This window comes from Myxine glutinosa, chromosome 4, assembly GCF_964187855.1.
Source record: "Myxine glutinosa chromosome 4, kmMyxGlut1.1, whole genome shotgun sequence".
NCBI classification, from domain to species: Eukaryota; Metazoa; Chordata; class Myxini; order Myxiniformes; family Myxinidae; genus Myxine; species Myxine glutinosa.
In genome coordinates, this window is record NC_136264.1 from 113374966 (window position 1) to 113396929 (window position 21964).

General features: G+C 54.2%; 1 protein-coding gene across 1 annotated transcript in view; it reads left to right on the forward strand.

The window, feature by feature from the left end:
• The first annotated feature begins 7369 nt into the window (after positions 1-7369).
• Positions 7370-21964, forward strand: part of LOC137425089 (protein FAM3C) — an 86024-nt gene continuing 71429 nt past the window's right edge. Inside the window, exon 1 of the mRNA XM_078776288.1 lies at positions 7370-7549. The gene's annotated coding sequence lies outside the window, so the exon portion shown is untranslated. The remainder of the gene's footprint in view (positions 7550-21964) is intronic.

The window sequence follows — 21964 nt, forward strand, 5'->3', positions numbered from 1 at the left end:
ACAAACGCCTTGAAGGCAACACGAGTCGTAGTCGTCACGTCATGAGCAAACGATATTGTCCTTCAGGGCGATATATATTCTGTAAAGTTGTAACGAACTCAAGCAGACTCCATCGTGCCGGAAGCGGAAAACGCGTTTATTGACGCGGTGATGATTCACTCGTGTCTGACGAATAAGCGCGTCCGATAAACCACAACAACAATGCAAATATAAGTCAGAATAATACGTTACATCCTCCTTTCTTTCAAGGAAGCCACTTTAAAGGAAACCAGCAAAGCAAATAACTCTATAAAGTAAAACTTACAATGAATTAATTAACAAACAGCATCACATTCAGATCACGTGAATCAATTGATTTAAATTTAAAGATCCAGACGTCTGGGAGGGTTAACCGCTCTGCCGCTCCTTGTGATGAACTTGGTATTTCTGGGAGATGCAGTGGCTCGAGGCGATGACACTGTTGGGAGACTTTGGGATTCAGATGCTTGCTCACTTGGACTTGGGGACTTGCAGCAGTTCCCCACTGGGGTGTCCTGTTGAGTGGTGGGATGAGGGAAGTCCCTCATGTCCTGGGAAGAGTAAAAGCGAGAGAGTGGCTGACTTCCCACCGGGCCAACATTGGCTGAATGAGGCACTCTGCGGAGATGGAGCCTGTTACGCCGGTACACATTGTTTGGGGTCCTCAGCAAATATGACCGGGGGCTGTTGTGGCGCGCCTCAACTACAGCCGGAATCCAATGCCTGGCCTCCGGGTTTGGCAACATCCTAACACTGTCTCCCGGCTGGAGCGGTGGCAAATCTGACATAGATGGCTTGTCATGATAGTATTTTTGTTTCTCCTTCTGTGTGTCAAGGCGTGATCTCACAAGGTGATGGTCATACCGCGCAGGCATGAGAAGAGTGCGGTTGCAAGGCAGTGTGTTTCTGGGGCGTCTTCCCATTAGGAGCTGAGCCGGGGACAAGTTTATTCCTTCAAGTGGAGTGGTGCGGTAGTCTAGCAGGGCTAAGTACTTATCTGCTGACTTCTTCCAGAGCCTTTTCACTGTCTGGATCGCTCTTTCTGCCTCTCCATTGGCACGTTGGTGCTTGGGGGACACAATGTCGTGAGTTATGCCATATTCATTGCAAAACTGAGAAAATTCCTCTGACGTGTACTGACTTCCGGAATCGCTTCGCAGCTTCTCTGGAATACCATGTCGACAAAACTGCTGCTTGAGAGCTTCGATTACAGAGCGAGCTGTAATGTCCTTGAGGCAATCCACCTCCACAAACTTGGAGTAATAATCGACCGTGAGCAAATACTGCTTTGATTCGAAGTCAAAAACGTCGCTTCCAACTTCGATGAATGGAAGATCAGGCGTGTAAGTCGGCAAGAGAGGCTCCCGTTGCTGAGCGCTTTGATACTCTGCACACTTGCAACAATTCCGTACAGTTTCTTCGATGTCAGAGTTCATTGAGGGCCAATACATGACCTCGCGAGCACGCTGCTTACACTTGTTCACTCCGAGGTGCGATTCATGAATCAAGCTCAGCATTCTGGGTCTGAGGCTTGGCGGGATGACAAGGCGCATGCCTTTGTAGACAACACTGTCTGAGACTGCCAATTGCGTTCTGGAGTCAAAGTACGGACGGACCTGTGCTGGGACTTCCTTTCGGGAGTCAGGCCATCCACTTGCAATGACACCGCAGAGAAGGCTCATTTGACTCAGAGTAGCTTCCTGGATTTCGAGGTATTTCCCACTCGTGATCGCAAGGAACTGGAACATGTTCACAGGCTCAAGGTCTTTCCCAGCTTCTGAGTCGGTGTCCGGTAGAGGTGCACGGGACAATGTGTCGGGGAGCACCATCTCAGAACCACGGCAGTAGTTAACCTCCAAGTCATACCGTTGAAGCTTGAGCAACATACGCTGTAAACGCATGGGAGAACATAGGAGAGGCTTCTTGAAGATTTCCTCAAGGGGTTTATGGTCATTATATCCCACTTCTGACATCATGTTAAAGCGCGGCGTTATGCGCGCTGCTTGTGAGCAAGGAGGAAGCGGACAAGCGGTAACATACAAACGTCTTTATTGTAAGACTACACTGTAACACTGAACTCCTCCGGGCTGGTCGCCCGGTGTATATCATGAGGCCATGCCTACCCCTCGGGCGTGGCCACCGCCCACTTGGTGCGTGGAATGATGTCACCACGCCAGTGGGCTTTTGTGTCCGCCACACGCGCCCCCCCAGAATTCCCGCGCACCTGGAGGGCCAGTTTGCGGGGCAGACGAATGACCCGGCCGAAGCGCCCCCTGGCGATCGGCGGCGTCCGGGGTGCAGGGATACCAAGTGGGATGCCCCTGGCTGCCCCTGGGATGGGTGCAGGACCGGGGGGCGCCGTGGCGGCGGGGCTGGGCGGTGCCGGGGGTCCGCCCGCAGGAGGGCGGCCCCGACGTGGGGGTCGGGCCACTGGCGGTGGATGGTCCACATCGAGGTGGGCCGGCTTGAGGCGGTCTACCGAAACGCGGTCAGGAGTACCGCCGATGTCCAGGGTGAAGTGCTTCGCCCCGGTCTCCAGCACACGGAAAGGCCTGTCGTACGGGGGCCGCAGTGGTGTCCGATGAGCATCGTGGCGGACAAAGACGTACTCCGCCGTGCGAAGCTCCGGGGCGACGTGCGTCGGTGGGTGCCCCTGGCATGCCGTTGGCACCGGGGCGAACCTCTGGGCGGTCTCTTGCAGAGCGGAGCGCTGCTGTGCCGCGGACCATGGTGCCGTGGAGTCGGGGAGGAACTCGCCCGGCACCCGCAGCGGTTGCCCGAAGACCAACTCCGCCGCGGATGCGCGCAGGTCCTCCTTGGGCGCCGTCCGGAGGCCCAGCAGGACCCAGGGGAGCCTGTCGACCCAGCCGCCGTCGCGGAGGGTGGCCCGGAGCGCGGCCTTCAATGAGCGGTGAAATCGCTCACACAGGCCGTTAGCCTGGGGGTGGTAGGCCGTGGTCCGGTGCAGCCGGACCCCGAGCCCCTGCGCAACCGCCCCCCAGAGCTCCGAGGTGAACTGGGGGCCGCGGTCGGATGAGATGTCTGAGGGGGCGCCGAACCGGGCGACCCAGGTGGCGATGAAAGCCTGCGCGACATCGGCCGCCGTTGTCGACGCCAAGGGCACGGCCTCCGGCCACCGGGTGGTGCGGTCCACCATGGTGAGGACGTAGGTGAAACCCCGCGAGGGGGGCAGAGGTCCCACCAGGTCCACGTGGACGTGGTCAAACCGGCGTTCCGGCACCGTGAACGGGGCCAACGGGGCCTGGGTGTGCCGGTGCACCTTGGCGCGCTGGCACGCGAGGCACGTCCTGGCCCAGCCGCGGACGGCCTTCCGGAGGCCATGCCAGACGAACTTGTCGGCGATCAGCCTTTGGGAGGCCCTCGCGCCCGGGTGGGACAGGCCGTGGATGGCGTCAAACACCTGGCGCTGCCAGCCCGCGGGCACAATGGGGCGAGGACGCCCGAGGGAGACGTCGCACAAGAGGGCCGCGCCCGCGCCGTCGAACGGCACCTCGGTGACGCAGAGGCCCGTGACGGCGGTCCGCAAGGCCTGGACGTCGGGGTCAGCGGCCTGGTCCGCTGCCATCCGGGCATAGTCGATGCCGAGGTGGACTGCGTGGGCGACGGCCCGGGAAAGGCAATCCGCCACCGGGTTGTCCTTCCCCGCGACGTGCTGGATGTCCGTCGTGTACTCGGACACGGCCGAGAGGTGACGCTGCTGCCGGGCCGACCACGGCTCGGTGACCTTGCCCATCGCGAAGATCAGCGGCTTGTGGTCGACGAAGGCAGTGAACGCCCGGCCCTCGAGCAGATGGCGGAAGTGCCTGACCGCCAAGTGAAGTCCGAGCAACTCGCGGTCGAAGGTACTGTAACGGCGTTCGGGCGGGCGAAGCTGCCGGCTAAAGAACGCCAGCGGTTGCCAAGCTCCACGCACCCATTGCTCGTGCACCGCGCCCACCGCGTAGTCCGAGGCATCGGTGGTGAGGGCGATCGGTGCATCGGGCGCCGGGTGCGCGAGCATGGTGGCGTTAGCCAAGGCGAGCTTCGCGCCCGTGAACGCCGTGTCCATCTGCTCGGTCCAGGTAACGTCGCCTTTGCCCGGCTTACCTCGGAGAGCTTCGTGCAGGGGGCGCAGGAGCTGGGCGATACGGGGCAGGAACCGATGGTAAAAGTTCACCATGCCCAGGAACTCCTGCAGCCCTCTGATCGTGCGGGGGCGCGGAAACCCCTTCACCGCCTCCACCTTGGCCGGCAGGGGGACGGCGCCATGCCTGGTGACACGGTGCCCCAGAAAATCGATTGTGGCGGCGCCGATCCGGCACTTTGCGGGGTTCACAATTAGGCCATGCTGGCCCAGGCGTTCGAAGAGCGTGCGGAGGTGGCGTAGGTGCTCTTCGCGGGACGTGCTGGCGACGAGGATATCGTCCAGGTAGACGTAGACAAAATCCAAGTCGCGCAGGACGCTGTCCATCAGTCGCTGGAACGCCTGAGCCGCATTCTTCAGACCGAAGGGCATGCGCAGGAACTCGAAGAGTCCGAATGGCGTGATGACCGCCGTCTTCGGGACGTCCTCCGGCCTGACGGGGACCTGATGGTAGCCGCGTATGAGGTCCACCTTCGAGAAGAAGAACCTGCCCGCCAAACGGGCGGAAAAGTCCTGAATGTGGGGGACGGGGTAGCGGTCGGGAGTCGTGGCGTCATTGAGACGGCGATAGTCCCCGCACGGTCGCCATCCCCCGCCGGGCTTCGGCACGATGTGCAGCGGCGACGCCCAAGCGCTCTCTGAGCGCCGAACGATGCCGAGTCGCTCCAGGGTAGCGAACTCCGCTTTTGCCACCGCCAGCTTCGTCGGCTCGAGGCGGCGTGCCCGGGCGTAGACCGGTGGCCCGACGGTGGGGATGTGATGGGCCACCCCGTGCTTGACGGCCCCCGCCGAGAAGGTGGGCCGCGTGAGGGCCGGGAAGCCGGCGAGGAGGCGGGTGAATGCGTCCGCTGCCGGAAGCGTACAGACCAACGTGGCCGGAACCGAATCGTTCGGCAAGCCGCTTGGCAAGCCGCTCGTTGAGCTGGGCAACGCACAAGCGAGCGAGCTGAACGTCTCGGCCTGGACAAGCCGTCTGCGCTTGACGTCGACCAGGAGCCCATTAGCGCACAGGAAGTCCGCGCCAAGCAGTGCCATGGGCACGTCGGCGGTGACGAACGTCCATCGGAAAACCTGCCCTCCAAACCGCAGAGAGAGGCAGCGTTTTCCGTACGTACGGATGGGCGTCCCGTTCGCGGCAAGCAGCGCGGGGCCCCCACACGCGGCGTGCTTGTCTGACGTGCCGGCGGGAATGACACTCACCTGCGCTCCCGTGTCGCACAGGTAACGGCGCCCGGAGAAGGTGTCCGTTATGAACAGCAGGCTGCTCGAACGGCCGGCGCTCATCGCCACAATTGAGCGCCGGCCCGGGCATTTCCCGACCCATTGAAGGAGCACGGCGGATGACACCGCCGAGCTTCGTGGCCGAACTTGGCGTGGAACCAGCACCAGGTGGTGGAGCTGGAGGAGCGCGGCTGGCTCCGCCAGGCCGGTGGAGTCGACGGGTTTCCCCGCGGTGGCGGTTTTCGCCGCGGCGGAGGGCGGGGCGTGGCGGCGTTCACGAGGTGCGTATCAGCATGCTGCTGAACTTCAGCGTGCTGTAGAAGATGATGCTGTGGAACAGCAGCGTCGAAGGCCGTGACGGCCACGCCAACGCTCGCCCGCGTGTCCGAAGCGGCGAAATACTTGTCCGCCTCGGCCGCCAATGCTCGGGGTTCCGTTAGCCCGGTCCCGGCCAACGCGAGGCGAACCTGCGCTGGAAGTTGGCGACGGAAAAGCGCCCGGAATAGCGAACCGGGGGCTTCGTCGCCCAACAGTGACAGCATATGGTCCATTCGGACCGACGGGCGCGTCTCACCGAGCTCGGGGAGATCCAGGAGGCGGTCGGCCCGTGCGTCGTCCGTGAGGCTGAACGTGGCTAGGAGTAGCCGCTTGAGTGCCTCGTACTTGTGGCCGTCCGGTGGGTGGCGAAGGACGGACACAACTCGAGCGGCCGTGCCGGGCCCGAGGGAGGCGACGACGTGGCAGTAGCGCGTGTCATCGCCGGTGAGGCGCCGAAGCTGAAATTGGGCTTCGGCCTGGACGCACCAGACTTCGGCCTGAGCCTCCCAAAATTCCGGAAGTTTGACGAAGGCGGCCATGGCGATGGCGTCGCGTGTGGAAGGATCGCTCCGGCAGATCCAACGTCGAGGGTCACCAGTAAAGCGCGGCGTTACGCGCGCTGCTTGTGAGCAAGGAGGAAGCGGACAAGCGGTAACATACAAACGTCTTTATTGTAAGACTACACTGTAACACTGAACTCCTCCGGGCTGGTCGCCCGGTGTATATCATGAGGCCACGCCTACCCCTCGGGCGTGGCCACCGCCCACTTGGTGCGTGGAATGATGTCACCACGCCAGTGGGCTTTTGTGTCCGCCACAATGTAACGAACTCAAGCAGACTCCATCGTGCCGGAAGCGGAAAACGCGTTTATTGACGCGGTGATGATTCACTCGTGTCTGACGAATAAGCGCGTCCGATAAACCACAACAACAATGCAAATACAAGTCAGAATAATACGTTACAAAAGTACTGTATTATTTTCAGCTAAATTTCTCGACAATTAAGCGCAGAAATTCACACCAATTCGCGAACTTCTACCTCAATGCATGTTTCTGGTTGTAAACATATTATACACAATCCTGTAGTCTATATAATTTGGCAACTTGTAATTATTGGGGAGGGGCTACAATCATTTGTGATGTTTGACGGTAATTCAGTTCCATTTTCTTGTGGAGCTCTCGCCAAGTGGCTTATAAACATAAGTCGTCAAGCAAGCACTTTATTCGAAACCGTTGATAGGGAACGGCCGGCTTGGCAAGCGATAGATAGCTGCTTGCTAAGTGAACACACCACTGGAGATGTAAGTTAATTTACACCGACTTACAGCATTCCAGCCTTGATTGGTTTGAACTTTGTACCGATATAAGTTGCTATTCAAGAACATTTCAAGATACACACGAGAAGAATGAAATCATGTTTTTTTTATTTTATTTTGTTGACTCGTTAAGCTAAAGTGAAAGCAAGAGCAAAGTCAGTGCAACGCAACATATATAAATCATCGTGGGAATTTGAGCGGTGTATGGTAAAAGTGCTTTTTTATTTATTTATTTATTCGATAACCTGACAAGTTAAGGAAATATATTTAGCGATTTCTTTTTAAGTTTCGCCAATAAATTCACTTCTGTAATTTCTGGTTTTCAAACACGAACCATTCGTCACCCAAAACCTGAGGTCATGACAACTTCCTGGCTCAATACATTAGAATGGTATAGCGATTTTGCTTTCTGGAGGAATCTCGAAACGTCTCGTTCTTTCCCGGTTTATGGGTTAGCTGAGCGCAAACCCGAGAGGGTCCAGTATCCGATTCCTTCCAAGTACACTTGGCTCGAGCCAGCGAGGTGAATGTAGGTGAGTGTTGTGAGGGTTCGAGTCCGGCGCTGTGAGGAAGAGCGCGAAAAGAGGGAGAAAGGGTTTTGATGTTAAATTCTGACTCGATCTCGAATTTTATGACTTAAAGTTGATGTTTTTTTGTATTTTAAAGGTGTTGTTTCAATACAAATCGTAAGAAGAATCAAATCACTCGCTGGCATTATGCTTTCATCATCATGATCATGGAGTTGTATTGGTTGTCACTGCCATGATAAATATATAAATATATATATATATATATATAATTATATATATATATATATATATATATATATATATATATATATATATATATATATATATATTTTTTTTTGGATGGTTGACCCGTGCCAGTGAGGTGAATGTAGGTTTTTGCGGGGCCACAAGAAACATATACAGTACTAGATTTTGATAAAAGGAGACGTGTGTGTGTGTGTGTGTGTGTGTGTGTGTGTGTGTGTGTGTGTGTGTGTGTGTGTGTGTGTGTGTGTGTGTGTGTGTGTGTGTGTGTGTGTGTGTGTGTGTGTGTGTGTGTGTGTGTGTGTGTGTGTGTGTGTGTGTGTGTGTGTGTGTGTGTTATCCGCTGCTAGCTGGTATTGACAAGAAATGTTACCAACCCGACTCCTTTCGTCCATGGATATTTGTCGTATTTCCGTGAATCCAATTTGCATTCAGGAACAGAACAATTATGGTTAACCATCTTGAAATTGCACTCTTTGGTCTAAATGCTGAAAATTATGTTTAAAAGATTATTTGAATCACAGATTTTGCGCTAGTAATGGCAGGTTAAAAGTGCCCAGCAAACAAAACTGGTGTCGGTATAAAATAAACAAACACAGCGCATGCGCAAAAGGCCTCGGTTAGCATTCGTACATCATTTCAAAAGTCACGTATTGCTTGTGTGGGGCTATCATTAATTTTGTCAACATTCCAGTGGAAGGGTACGATTTAGGATGTGTATATGTATTGTTGCGTTTATGGGGGAGGATAGAGATTACTTTAGAAGAGATAGAACTGTGTAGGAATAGCATGGACCGCGTGCAAGTAGAAAGCCAATCTCGATGTAAGGCTGTAGGGATTTGTTAGCTTAAGGATTGTGTTTGAATGTGCACGATACGAGGGTCATGCTTGTGATACGATAGATAGAGATTTATGTGATATTATGTGAAGAGAATTGGGTGGGAACAGTGTACAGAGGAGCTCGCTGTGTCTGGAGAGGCTGAGGAGAAGACAGGAGAGTATGTGAGAGCAAAACGATGGTGCTCGCTGTGTTTTGTGAAGAGAACTAGAGGAGTTTTGAGGAGAATTGGAAGGAGAAAGCTTTAAGGAGGCCATCCTGCTCGCCTGCCTTGGTCTCTGGAGCTGTCTCCGTGCTAGCCCCATTGTCGGTGGTCCGTCCTGCTGTCCCATCGTCCTGCCCATCTCCTCAACACCAGCTCCATGCCCATCTTCCCGCTCCCCTGCTGCCACACAAGAGATAAGTCGCCCGCTTTTGTGTCCCTTCCCCCGTCTGTGCTTATGACTGAGAGTGAGGAGCCTTAGTTTTAATTAATAGGATTTATTTCACCCAGGTTTATCTCATTGTATATATAGTTAAAATTGATTTTATTTTCCCTGCTTGTTGGTTGTTCGGGGATAAATCCGTTTGGTTTTTTATAAAAGCTACGAGGTCCTCGTCATTCTCCTCAGCCACGCGTGTGAGCTTATATCACCACAATTTGGATCGCCTCCACAGGAATTATGACCGTTTGGTACATTGCAGGATTTCCCGCCACAACGTGATCGACCTTAGTTTAGCTGTTGATGCTATAATATATATGTGTATATATATACATGTGTGTGTGTATATATATATATATACAGTGGAACCTTGACTTACGAGTTTAATTCGTTCTGTGACCGAGCTCGTAACTCAAATTGCTCGTTTCTCAAATCAAATTTCCCCATTAAAATGCATTGAAATGCTATTAATCCGTTCCAGCCCGCCAAAAACCACACCAATTTTTTTTAAAATATACAGTATATATAAAAATATCTCGCGCTTTATATTTCACCTGTATGCAGCATACAAGTTGGCAGGATGGCCTGGACTGGAGGTACGCACACTTGACTCTAAAGTCTAAACTGTCCAGCCTGGGTTTGAATCCCGACCCAGCTATAACCTGTCATGGGTGAATCACAGGCAGGGTGATTCATCAATGTGTGTACCGCTAAACTGGGCACCCCGTTTGCGTCCCATTAGTTGTTGGATGTTAAGGATCTCACCGTGTTTTCCACAAAGAGAAGGCGAGCTATCGCCGGAACTCTGAACAAGTTGTGGCCTGGCATGGCATGAACATGAAAACATGAACATGAACATGAAATGTTCGACATGAACATGAAATTTTCCAAAATAACCAAAATGCGAAAACAAAAATGCAGCGCTATACGACAGAGATACTGTACGTGCACGGCAAGATAACCACGTGACCGGAACCCACCTGGCGGCGTAAACTCAAAATAACCAACATGCGAAAACAAAAATGCAGCGCTATACGACAGAGATACTGTACGTGCACGGCAAGATAACCACGTGACCGGAACCCACCTGGCGGCGTAAACTCAAAATAACCAACATGCGAAAACAAAAATGCAGCGCTATACGACAGAGATACTGTACGTGCACGGCAAGATAACCACGTGACCGGAACCCACCTGGCGGCGTAAACTCAAAATAACCAACATGCGAAAACAAAAATGCAGCGCTATACGACAGAGATACTGTACTTGCACGGCAAGATAACCACGTGACCAGAACCCACCTGGCGGCGTAAACTCAAAATAACCAACATGCGAAAACAAAAATGCAGCGCTATACGACAGAGATACTGTACTTGCACGGCAAGATAACCACGTGACCGGGTGGCGAAAGCTCGTAACTCAGATCTCGGCTCGCATCTCAAAGCAATAAACCGCCCGAGCGACGGCTCGTATCTCGGAAAACTCGTAAGTTGGGGCACTCGTAAGTCAAGGTTCCACTGTATATATATATATATATATATATATATATATATATATATATATATATATATATATATATATATATATATATATATATATATATATATATATATTGTTATAGATCGCGGTTAGGATGTTATAGACCGAGCGGTGGTTTAAAACCGCGACCTAACAAAACTCACCCGATTCCACCCGAACGTTGGTTGTATCGCACCCTAGCTGCTCAATGAGGGAAAAGACAAAAGCGACGCAATGCAAGAGGAAAACGGAGACAAAAAAAAGGTTTGAAATATTACTACTGAATTTATTTCTACTATTTACACACAAGCAACAAAAAGCAATTCAGTTTATTTACAAGTACAAGACGCAGGTGACACAGTGCAAATTTAGCTTATCTACAGACTTAACTTATTACCCAGGACAGAACAAACAAAGACGACTCACACAGGGAATTGCAGGAATCGCAGGATGTGGATGGCTGGAGGGAGAGGGAGAGGTCCAAGGGGGGGGGGGGGGGGGGTCCCGCCGCACAACCGGCGCGTTCAGCAGCCGCCGTTCCTGCCCCCTTTTGCGGTTGCCGGGTGTCGCTGCTGCGGCGGCCTGCAGTTGCCTTGCCAGGCCTTGTCTTACTCGCTTCTCACCACCGACTTCTCACCACCGCAACCAACTGTGACCACTGACCCTCCTTTTTGGCACCCGACTCAGACCAACTCTTCTCTCTCTCTTTCTCTCTCGGTGCAACCAACTCCTCCTCTCTCTCTCTTTCTCCGACCAACCCAGAGTGCATCTCCCTTTCTTCTTCTTCCGCTCTACTTCCGGTTGCGCCCTTTTATAGCGCCCCCAGCGATCACGCCCCCGGCGCTTTGGACACGCCCATCGGGGCGCTCACCTCGGCCCTGGCTGGTCGCACGACCCTCGGGCTCCGCCCCGGACGACGACGGGCGGGCGCGCCCCTCCCCTCCTCTGACGAGGTGGAGACACGCCTTTCTTCCCTGACTCGAGCCTCGTGGTCAATGGCGGTTATTGGAGGGGAGGTGATTGGGAATCGAGGGCTCAGCAATGACGAGAGGGGATGTAATATGGCAATCGAGGGTCGGCAATCACGAAAGGGGGATGTGAAGGAAATGGGGATTTTTGGGGATGGGAATGGAAGGGGATATATTCTCTTTCACTGGTGCAATGGAGTACTTCAATTAATGGGAGACACAGCCTTATCCTAAAACACAGAATAAGATATAACTATCGAACATGAATATCCTATGATTGGCTGACGTGTATGCTTGTGGACTATGGGACGCCCTTTTGATCTTACACAGCTCCGGAGGCAGGAGGCACAGCACAACAACAATAATAATAATCATACAGCACACAATAAAAAAAATATATATACAGTCCTCATATCCACAACACTGCACTCTCCTCCTCTTAGGCACGTCCCGGGCCTACAACTTTTAGCTTTAGCGTGACACGTAGGTGTAGTTCCCTCTATTTTTAACCTGACCCTGAGTGCGACAGTTTAAACATAAATAAATGTGTCCCGCTGCTCCATTGCACCCCGCCTAACAGACTTTCGCCCACAGTTAACCGAATTGCGGAATGGTCTTCAAACTATACACTGACGGTGGGGAGCATTATTTACAATGACTCTGCTTTTATTTACAAAACTAACCCAGGACCTGTAATTGTTCTTTCTGGGGGGAGGACAGTCTGCTCTGCATCAATGCACCATTAAAGCACCCAAAAACGCACCAATACACACCCAAGCACCAATCGGTGCAGTCACCATTGTTCAATGAATAAAATAAAACCAACAACCCCTAACCCTGCAGGTGTCTCTGGCTCTTCGGCTCCCTCTGCTGGTTATTAATATTTCTCTTCCAGATGTTGTCATTTCCTTTGCTTTGCTTACTGGCGGCCTATTTTCAATAAAACTTGCACCCAATGTGTCCTTTTTATTTATTTATGGCCCACCAGGCCGACTATGTGTATGGTTCACCTGTGGGGCATTGGTGCCCTGTGGCCAAGGTCCGCCAGCAAGATTTCGGGCCCTCATGGCCGGTTCCAGCAGAGGGGCCATGCCCCAACCCATGGGGTCCATAAGTGGTGCTCGGCCACTGACATGTGGTCCATAATGTGGTGCATCGATGCAGACAGCTGGTTCTGGGAATTTCGGGCGCACAATGGCCGACCCACGCACGCTCCCCTCGGCGCCCAACGGCGCACAGGTCATGTGGGAGACAAAAGGGGGACAAGACAAATGAGCGAGGGGTAAGGTCTCAAGGGTACACATCAAAAAGGCAATGCAAGGCGAAATGCGTACGGAGGGCGCAGTGAGAAAGCTCGTCCCTACCGTACGTCACCCCCCTGTTACCTAGCCCACCCTTGCCCTTACCCCATATGTACAAAACCTACACATTACCAATTCGTCACTACTGTCACGTCTTCCCCATATTTCCCCTATATCAAATTCGTCACCACAATCCCTCTACTTCAAAAATTTGCCATCATCAATTCATCATCAATCCTCATAAGGAGGCAGAGATGGAACATCAAAGCACAATGTCACACCCACGTCATGATGCGTCTCACAATCCAAAACATTTGCATCAAAAATAATTAAACATGGCCTGGTGTGGAGTACCTGTCACCTCAGGTGAGTGGATGCAGATGGTGCGAGGAGATCCTTCATCCTAACTATCCTCTAAATGACTTTAACACACTTTACACTACCCGGGGTCTTTCCCTGCCAATCCATTGGCCAACTTACACTAAGGGTTCTAATAACCAATTCCCATTGGCCAAACTGTGGTGCTTCTCAATTTGGGGTCTCACTCCCCCGATTCATCTCCCGGTGCTCTAGCACAATTTCTGGGCTGCGACGTGTACCTCTCCCAGTGGGTCTACCCACCTGCACACCTCCACCACTGCAGTTGCCACCCGAGCTTACCTAGCTCCTCACCCTAACCTATCTAACTGGGGCAGGCCCCTCCTGGCTCTGTCACCCCACTCGGTGCCCTCTGGCACTGGGCTACCCGGGTCCGTCCTCCGGATCCTCGGGCCCCATCCACAACAACTACTACCGGCTCCCAGAGCCCACCTGCGGCCTCACCTGGCCGACATCCTCACAGTGGTGGAGCGCCCAACAAACTACACACACTAACAGGCTACACGCCCAGCCATTTCCACAACACCAACGCACCCATCCACATACCATTCTGTCACCCGCACCACAGATGCCAATATCCAACCACAATTTACCTATACCCTCTACCTAACACTTGCACTACCCGCCCCGGGTATCCGTGATGGGGGTCCACTCTTCCCCCACTCACACCTTCGCACCATCCACTCCACTCCACAATTTCCACCATTCTCACTCCACGACCATCCATTCCAATCCTCCAGACCATTTATTCCATACACCTGTCTTTCATTCACCTGTCGTTGCACACCTGTGCAATCCTACCTGGTGCCACCTGCACCCTCCTCCTCTTCCTGGACCATTTGGTCAACACCACACGCAATCACCGCTACTCCCTCATACACTGCTCCACACACCTGTTCAGTTGCACACCTGTGCAATCACACCTGTTCAATTCTCACACACACGGCATCATCTCAGCTAACTACTCCCTTCTGAAACTTGCGCTTCCCAGTCGTCCCTTTAAACTATTGCGCTCCCACGTCATTATCATCCACACTAAACTACCTGCGTCCCCACTACAGGTATCAGTCACTAACTAACCTTACGTCACCTCATGTCATCTTTCTAGGTCCCTACAATATAACCTAACCCACCCGGGCTAGTTTTCACTGCCATACACCCCATAAGCTAGTGCTCCTTTGCCCCACTTTTTGTGAGGGATGACAGAGTTGCCATCCTACCACAGCGGGGCATCTCTCCCTACCATCCCCCCAGTCCTCTGACGCTACGAGCCCCCGTCGCAAGAGGTACTGGGTCCTGCCTCGGCATCTAGAGCCGAGGCGATCCATGAGGGCGCCTGCTCGCCGGCATAAGGTCTTATCCGGTCGGCATGGACGATCCGAGGGGGGGTCCGTGGCCCCATTTTGATCTTAATGACCACGTCACAGATTTGCGACAGGACGACTACCGGGCCTTGCCAGGGGGAGGTGAGTTTTGGGCACCTTCCCTTCCGCCTCCGGGGATTAAAGAACCAAATCTTCATCCCCGGAGCGTATTGACTCCCCTGGCTCCGGTCGTCGTACCTGCGCTTCATCTTGGCCCCCGCCAGATGGAGCTGGCGGCGGGCGAAGGCATGGACCCGCTCCATGCCTTCCTCCAGGTGACGTGCGTACCCCTCCCTCGGCGGTGTGTCCGTGGTGTCTGGCATGGGACCGCATAGCAAGTTGGCGGGAGCCCGTAACTCCCGCCCATACATAAGCAACGCTGGACTGCATGCGGTGGCCCCGTGCTGGCTAGTTCGGTAGGCCATCAACAGGTACGGGAGATGTTCGTCCCAGTCATCCTGACGGGTGGTGGTGAACAATGCCAGTTGTTGGATCAATGTTCGATTGAACCTTTCCACCATCCCGTCAGATTGTGGCCGCAAGGGCGTGGTCCTGGTTTTCCGAATTGACAGGAGTCTGCACACATCTTTTAGTAATTGGCTCTCAAAATTTCGACCCTGATCGGTGTGCAGCTCCTGTGGAATCCCGTGCCGACATACAAATCCTTCTACGAAGGCCTGTGCTACCACCCCTGCTTCTTGGTTGGGGAGGGCATAGGCCTCCGGCCACTTGGTGAAATAGTCCATTACAACGAGGATATACTTATTACCTTGGCGGGTGCGGGGCAGCGGTCCTAGAATATCCATAGCCACCCGCTCAAGGGGGGCCCCCACCTGATGTAATTGAAGGGGGGCCCTCATCCTCCGTGCTGGTCCCTTTTTGGCAGAACAGGCGTCGCATCTCCGACACCAGTCCTGTATGTCGCGCCCCATATTCACCCAATAGAACCTCCGGCGGACCCGAGATATTGTCTTTGTCCTGCCCAAATGGCCGCCGGAGCGGGTACCATGCACCTGTTGCAATATGACGTTCTTGAATTTGTCAGGGACTATCACCAGCCAGGAAGTTCTATCAGAGGGAACCTCCACCCACTTGCGATACAAGATGTTGCCTTTCAATTCCAGGGTCTGCCACTGAGCCCAATACGCCTTTGTTTGCGCCCCGAGTGGGGTGACCTCTTCCCCCTTTGGTCTTTGCCCCAATTTGACCCATTGGAACACCGGCCCCAGAACAGGATCCTCCTGCTGGGCCGTGCTCCAAGCCAACTCTCCAAATTCCTCGTCCGCGGTTAGTGGCAAAATTGGCCCTCTCACCCGGGTTGCCCGGACGACGAGAATCGGGGCGGAATCGCCCAATTGCTCCCTCTCCTCGTGTCTCGCACAAAATTTACAGTTTTCCCCCAGACAAGGACGCCGAGAGAGTGCGTCCGCATTACCATGGGCCTTCCCGGCCCTATGGGCCACATCAAAATCGTACTGCTGCAACTTTTCCAACCACCTTGCAATTTGGCCCTCCGGTTCCTTGAACCGAAGGAGCCATTGCAAGGAGGAATGGTCAGTTCTAACCAAAAATTTCCGCCCGTACAGGTACGGGTGGAAATGGTTCATGGCAGCCAGCATAGCCAATAACTCTTTGCGAGTGACGCAATAATTTCTCTCGGGCCTACTTAAGGCCCGACTATAGTAACCAATCACTCTCTCCACGCCCTCCTGTGTCTGGGACAAAACTGCGCCCAATCCTTCCTGGCTCGCATCCGTGTCCAGGGTAAATGCCCCGTCACTAGTGGGGTAAGCTAGAAGGGGTGCGGATGTTAGACACCCCTTCAATTTTTGGAAGGCCTCGTGGCACTCCCGTGTCCAATTAAATCGCGTCCCCTTCTCCGTAAGCCGGTGGAGGGGACGGGCCAACTCCGCAAATTTCGCCACAAAGCGCCGGTAGTAGGAGCAGAGTCCCAAAAATCCCCGCACCTCTTTGATGGTACGTGGTGCGGGCCACTCCTCTACCGCTTTAATTTTGTCTGGGTCCGTTTTTACCCCCTCGCGGCCGATCACGTGACCTAGGTAGGCCACCTCTCTTGCAAACAAAGTGCACTTACTCGGGTTCAGCTTCAACCCTGCCTGTCTGAGGCACCCGAACACCTGGTCCAAATTAGCTACTGCCTGGGGGAACGTTTGGGCATGTACCAGGACGTCATCCAGGTACACCAGGCATGATTGCCATGGCATGCCGCCCAGTACATGCTCCATCAATCTTTCAAAGGTGGCGGGGGCGTTACACAAACCAAACGGCATCACAGTAAACTGATACAGTCCCTTACCTGTGGAAAATGCCGTTTTCTCCTTCCCTGCCCTATCCATCTCCACCTGCCAATACCCACTCTTGAGGTCCAAAGTTGTGAACCAATTTGAGCCCGCAACGGCATCGAGGGTGTCATCAATTCTTGGCAGGGGATATGAGTCCTTGAGTGTCACGTTGTTTAGCTGGCGATAGTCCACGCAGAACCGCGTGGTCCCATCTTTCTTTTTGACCAGCACAACAGGTGACATCCAAGGACTTCCCGAGGGCTCGATCACACCTGCGTCGAGCATTTTTTCAACCTGCTCGTCAGCTTCCGCCCTCTTGCTCCAAGGGAGCCGTCGGGCGGCCTGACGAATAGGCCGGGCCTCACCGGTGTGGATCTGATGTTTCACCAGGCCCGTACGTCCAATATCCTCGGTGGACAAGGAGAAGAGGTCCAAATGGGACCCAACCAGTTTGTGTAAGGCCTCCCTCTGGGTACCTCCCAACTCTACACTACTACGATTTACCATCTCGCAAATGGGATCGGGCCAATTCCTAGAACTTATTGAAGGCTCCCCCTGGGGCCGGCTCGGCTGGACGTTCTCGCCCTTCACTGACGCGACTTCTCTAACTGGGGTGCAGCCAGCTACCTTCGTGCCCCTCACTATAGTGCGTGGTTCTGTGCTAGTATTAATTACTCGGACGGCCACCACCGGCCCGTCCGTTTTTACAAGGGTACGGCCCACGATTAAACCAGGTATGGATAGCGCTGCCACCGGTTCGACCAGGCCGCAGGATTCCTGCCATGTCGGGCGAGCTGACCATCGGGCCGGCACTACGGCCTCGGCCCCCGGAGGGATGGTCACGGCCTCAGGAGCCTCCAGCTCCACCCTCTCGGCTGTGCTCACCCCCTCCAATGGTAGCTCTTCCACTCCCCATCGCAGGATCCCCCGACTCAAGTCGATTTTACAACCGCTGGCAGTCAACAAATCCAACCCTATTAAGCATGGGTCGCACACCTCCGCCACCCAAACCTCTATCTCTTGCTTCACCGATCCCAACTTGAGGGTCACAAAACCACGCCCTATGATCGGAGCCGTTGCCCCGGTAGCCAACTGCAAACTATGATTTTCCAGACGCTGGATTTTACCCCAGCCGTCTGCACTCGAATTAAGGACCACGGGGCTGATGATCGTGGCGCTGGCTCCCGTGTCCACCACGGCGTCTACCCCCACGCCGGCAATTTTGCACCGAATTGTCAAACTACCCGTCCCAATTCGGCCACAATGAATGACCTGTCGCGTCAACGAGGGCTTCTCCCCATCCTCTACTGCCGAACACCGCCCTGCATGCCCGGCACGTTCTAGTTTCCCGGGCCCTGGCGGGGGGGTGTCTGAGGTCGGCTAGGCCGATCGATACTGGGCGGAGTTGAGGGCATCGGTTGGCGGGAAACGTCCCGGCGCGGAGCTCGACACTTCCATGCACGGTGACCCATCCTAGCACAATTATAGCACCTCACCTGGTAAGGTGCTTGCCTCCGGTATTCCAAATTCCCCCCCCTGTATGTCCGAATTGGGGTACTCTGTCGGGGACTACCGGGTGCCACCGCTGGGGCCGCCTGCCATGGTCCAGGTCCCGCCAGGCGCCGATCCACTAACCTCCGGACCATGCTCTCCAGGTCAGGGCCCCCGTCGGGGGCGGGCCCCCTTGGGGGGCCGCCCCCCATCACGGGCCACATCTGACGCACCGCCACTGCATGGCGCTCGCCTCCCCGGGCCAGGGGCCTCGCTGCTTCCCAACGGGCTGCAGCGTCGGCCGCCTGACTCATGGTTTGCGGGCGCCACATGGCGAGCTGTTGCCGGAGCTCCAGATCCGGAAGGGCCTGAATAAAGTGATCCAGCGCCAGGCTTTCCTGGGAACTCGCCGCCATGTCCGCGTGTGCAATCCCGACCGCGCGGCGAATATCGTGAGCAAGTTCCCCGATGGTCTCCTGGGGCTTGCGTTTTCGCTGCGCAAGTTGGGCTTTAACAAGCTCGCTTTGCTGTTCAATGCCGAACCGATTAATTAATGCCGCACGGAGGGCTGACAGGGTGAGAGCACCCGGTGGTAAAGCCGTCAGCACCTCCGCCTCCGCGCCGCGCAGTGCCCCCACCAGGTGTACTCCACCTTCGTCCTGATTCCAACCGTTGCCTTTACACACGTACTCAAACTGCGCCAGGTACGCCCTCAAATCACTCTTGCCGTCATACGGCGCGAGTGGGACCTTGTGGGCGCCCGAAGGTCGGACCCCGCGCGTCACTCCTTGCGGGATCAACGCGGGACCAAACCGTTCGGGCTCCCACAGTACGCTATTCCCGGGGGGCTCCCGCGCGTCTCCCGTCCCTCCAAACACTACCCCTCCTGGTGTCGATGCCTGGGTCGCCCCTCCGCAACCCGCTACCCACGCCATACCCCCACAGCCTTGCTCACCAGCACCACCCCCACTCCCCATAGCCAACCCTCCTTGCACACCTCCTCTGTCCATACACTCCGGACCAGTCATACATCTTACCATTGGTCCCTCACGAACACCTGGGTCTACACCACCCCCCAAGCCGACTGAATCTCCCCTCACATCATGTACATTGCCACTCACCTCCGTACCTCGTCGCACCTCCTCTGCCACCTGCAAACTTTTTATTTGGTCAGTGAGCACCGCATCATGATTTGAACACAGACCTTGTACATATTCCATGACTTCCTCCTTTATCTCTCTCTTAGTTTCCCTCCGTCTCTTTTTAATTTCACTCACCCCTTCTTCCACCTCCTCTAATTTTTCCTTTACCTCCTTCATCTCCCGGTGCGCCCCTTCTATCTCTTCCTCTATCGCTACTTTAACCGTTTCTACGTGCGTCCTTACCTCCCGGTCCTTCGTCTCCATTGCTTCTGTCACCTCTTCCAACCTCTTCGTCAATCCCTCATGTATCATTTGACATTCCTTTTGTGTCGCTATTAATTCATTTTTTATGTCCTTTTGTGTTGCTTTTAAACCCCCGATGATTGCTGTGTTCTTTTCCACTTGGTCCGTTAGTTCCTTTTGTCCCACTGTCAGCTGTTCTACTCCTTTCGTCAGATCTTCTATTCCCCCCTGTAACTTTGCCGTATTATTTCTCACCTCTTTCTCTATACGCTTTTCGCCTCGCTTTACCTCCTCGCGCAGCCCCGAGACCTCCTCACTCACCCCTCGTCGTATTTCCTCCATCTGGTTCCCCATCTGTTCGATTTCCCGGGCGGATTGTTCCCCTATTTCCCGCAATTTGTCCTCCATCCTATTTTCTAACCCCATTAACCCTTTTTTCACCCCCTCTAACTGATTCTCCTGGGCAGCCATTCTATTTTCCACCCCCGTTAACCCATGTTTCACCCCTTCTATCCCATTGTCTAACCCCTCAAATTTCTTGTCTAACTCCTTAAAATTATTGTCTAACCCCTTAAAATTATTGTCTAACCCCTCAACGGTACCCCTTGCTTCGTCCCTCATTACCCCCATTTGGCCCTCCAATCGCTCACCCTGAGCATCCATCCGGTTCCCCATTACCCCCATTTGGTTTCCCATCACCCCCAATTGCTCACTCTGAGCATCCATCCGGTTCCCCATTACCCCCATTTGGCCCCCCATCCTATCCATTTTTGCATTCAGTTGGGTCAAGAATAATCTGAGGTCAAACCCGGTTTGCCCAGCGTCCCCAGCCGCCACCGCAGGCTCGCCCTCCGCGGCGCCGCTATTTTGGGACCCTTCAACCACGTGAGCGAGCGCGCCATTTTGCGCGCCTGATATTCCCGCAACCACATTGCCATTTTCCTCCTCCCTTTCTTCCCCGAAGTCCTGGGTTACTTCTAACCCCTCTATCTCTCCCACCGGCATCCCGTCGCCTTGGACAGCCATGGCGCGATTTCAAAATTCGGGCTTTTCCTTTAAAACCAAACAAATTTCGTACTTTATAATTTTGAGCGCGTGAAGCGCGCTCCGGGTCGATCTCACTCCCCGACACCAATTGTTATAGATCGCGGTTAGGATGTTATAGACCGAGCGGTGGTTTAAAACCGCGACCTAACAAAACTCACCCGATTCCACCCGAACGTTGGTTGTATCGCACCCTAGCTGCTCAATGAGGGAAAAGACAAAAGCGACGCAATGCAAGAGGAAAACGGAGACAAAAAAAAGGTTTGAAATATTACTACTGAATTTATTTCTACTATTTACACACAAGCAACAAAAAGCAATTCAGTTTATTTACAAGTACAAGACGCAGGTGACACAGTGCAAATTTAGCTTATCTACAGACTTAACTTATTACCCAGGACAGAACAAACAAAGACGACTCACACGGGGAATTGCAGGAATCGCAGGATGTGGATGGCTGGAGGGAGAGGGAGAGGTCCAAGGGGGGGTCCCGCCGCACAACCGGCGCGTTCAGCAGCCGCCGTTCCTGCCCCCTTTTGCGGTTGCCGGGTGTCGCTGCTGCGGCGGCCTGCAGTTGCCTTGCCAGGCCTTGTCTTACTCGCTTCTCACCACCGACTTCTCACCACCGCAACCAACTGTGACCACTGACCCTCCTTTTTGGCACCCGACTCAGACCAACTCTTCTCTCTCTCTTTCTCTCTCGGTGCAACCAACTCCTCCTCTCTCTCTCTTTCTCCGACCAACCCAGAGTGCATCTCCCTTTCTTCTTCTTCCGCTCTACTTCCGGTTGCGCCCTTTTATAGCGCCCCCAGCGATCACGCCCCCGGCGCTTTGGACACGCCCATCGGGGCGCTCACCTCGACCCTGGCTGGTCGCACGACCCTCGGGCTCCGCCCCGGACGACGACGGGCGGGCGCGCCCCTCCCCTCCTCTGACGAGGTGGAGACACGCCTTTCTTCCCTGACTCGAGCCTCGTGGTCAATGGCGGTTATTGGAGGGGAGGTGATTGGGAATCGAGGGCTCAGCAATGACGAGAGGGGATGTAATATGGCAATCGAGGGTCGGCAATCACGAAAGGGGGATGTGAAGGAAATGGGGATTTTTGGGGATGGGAATGGAAGGGGATCTATTCTCTTTCACTGGTGCAATGGAGTACTTCAATT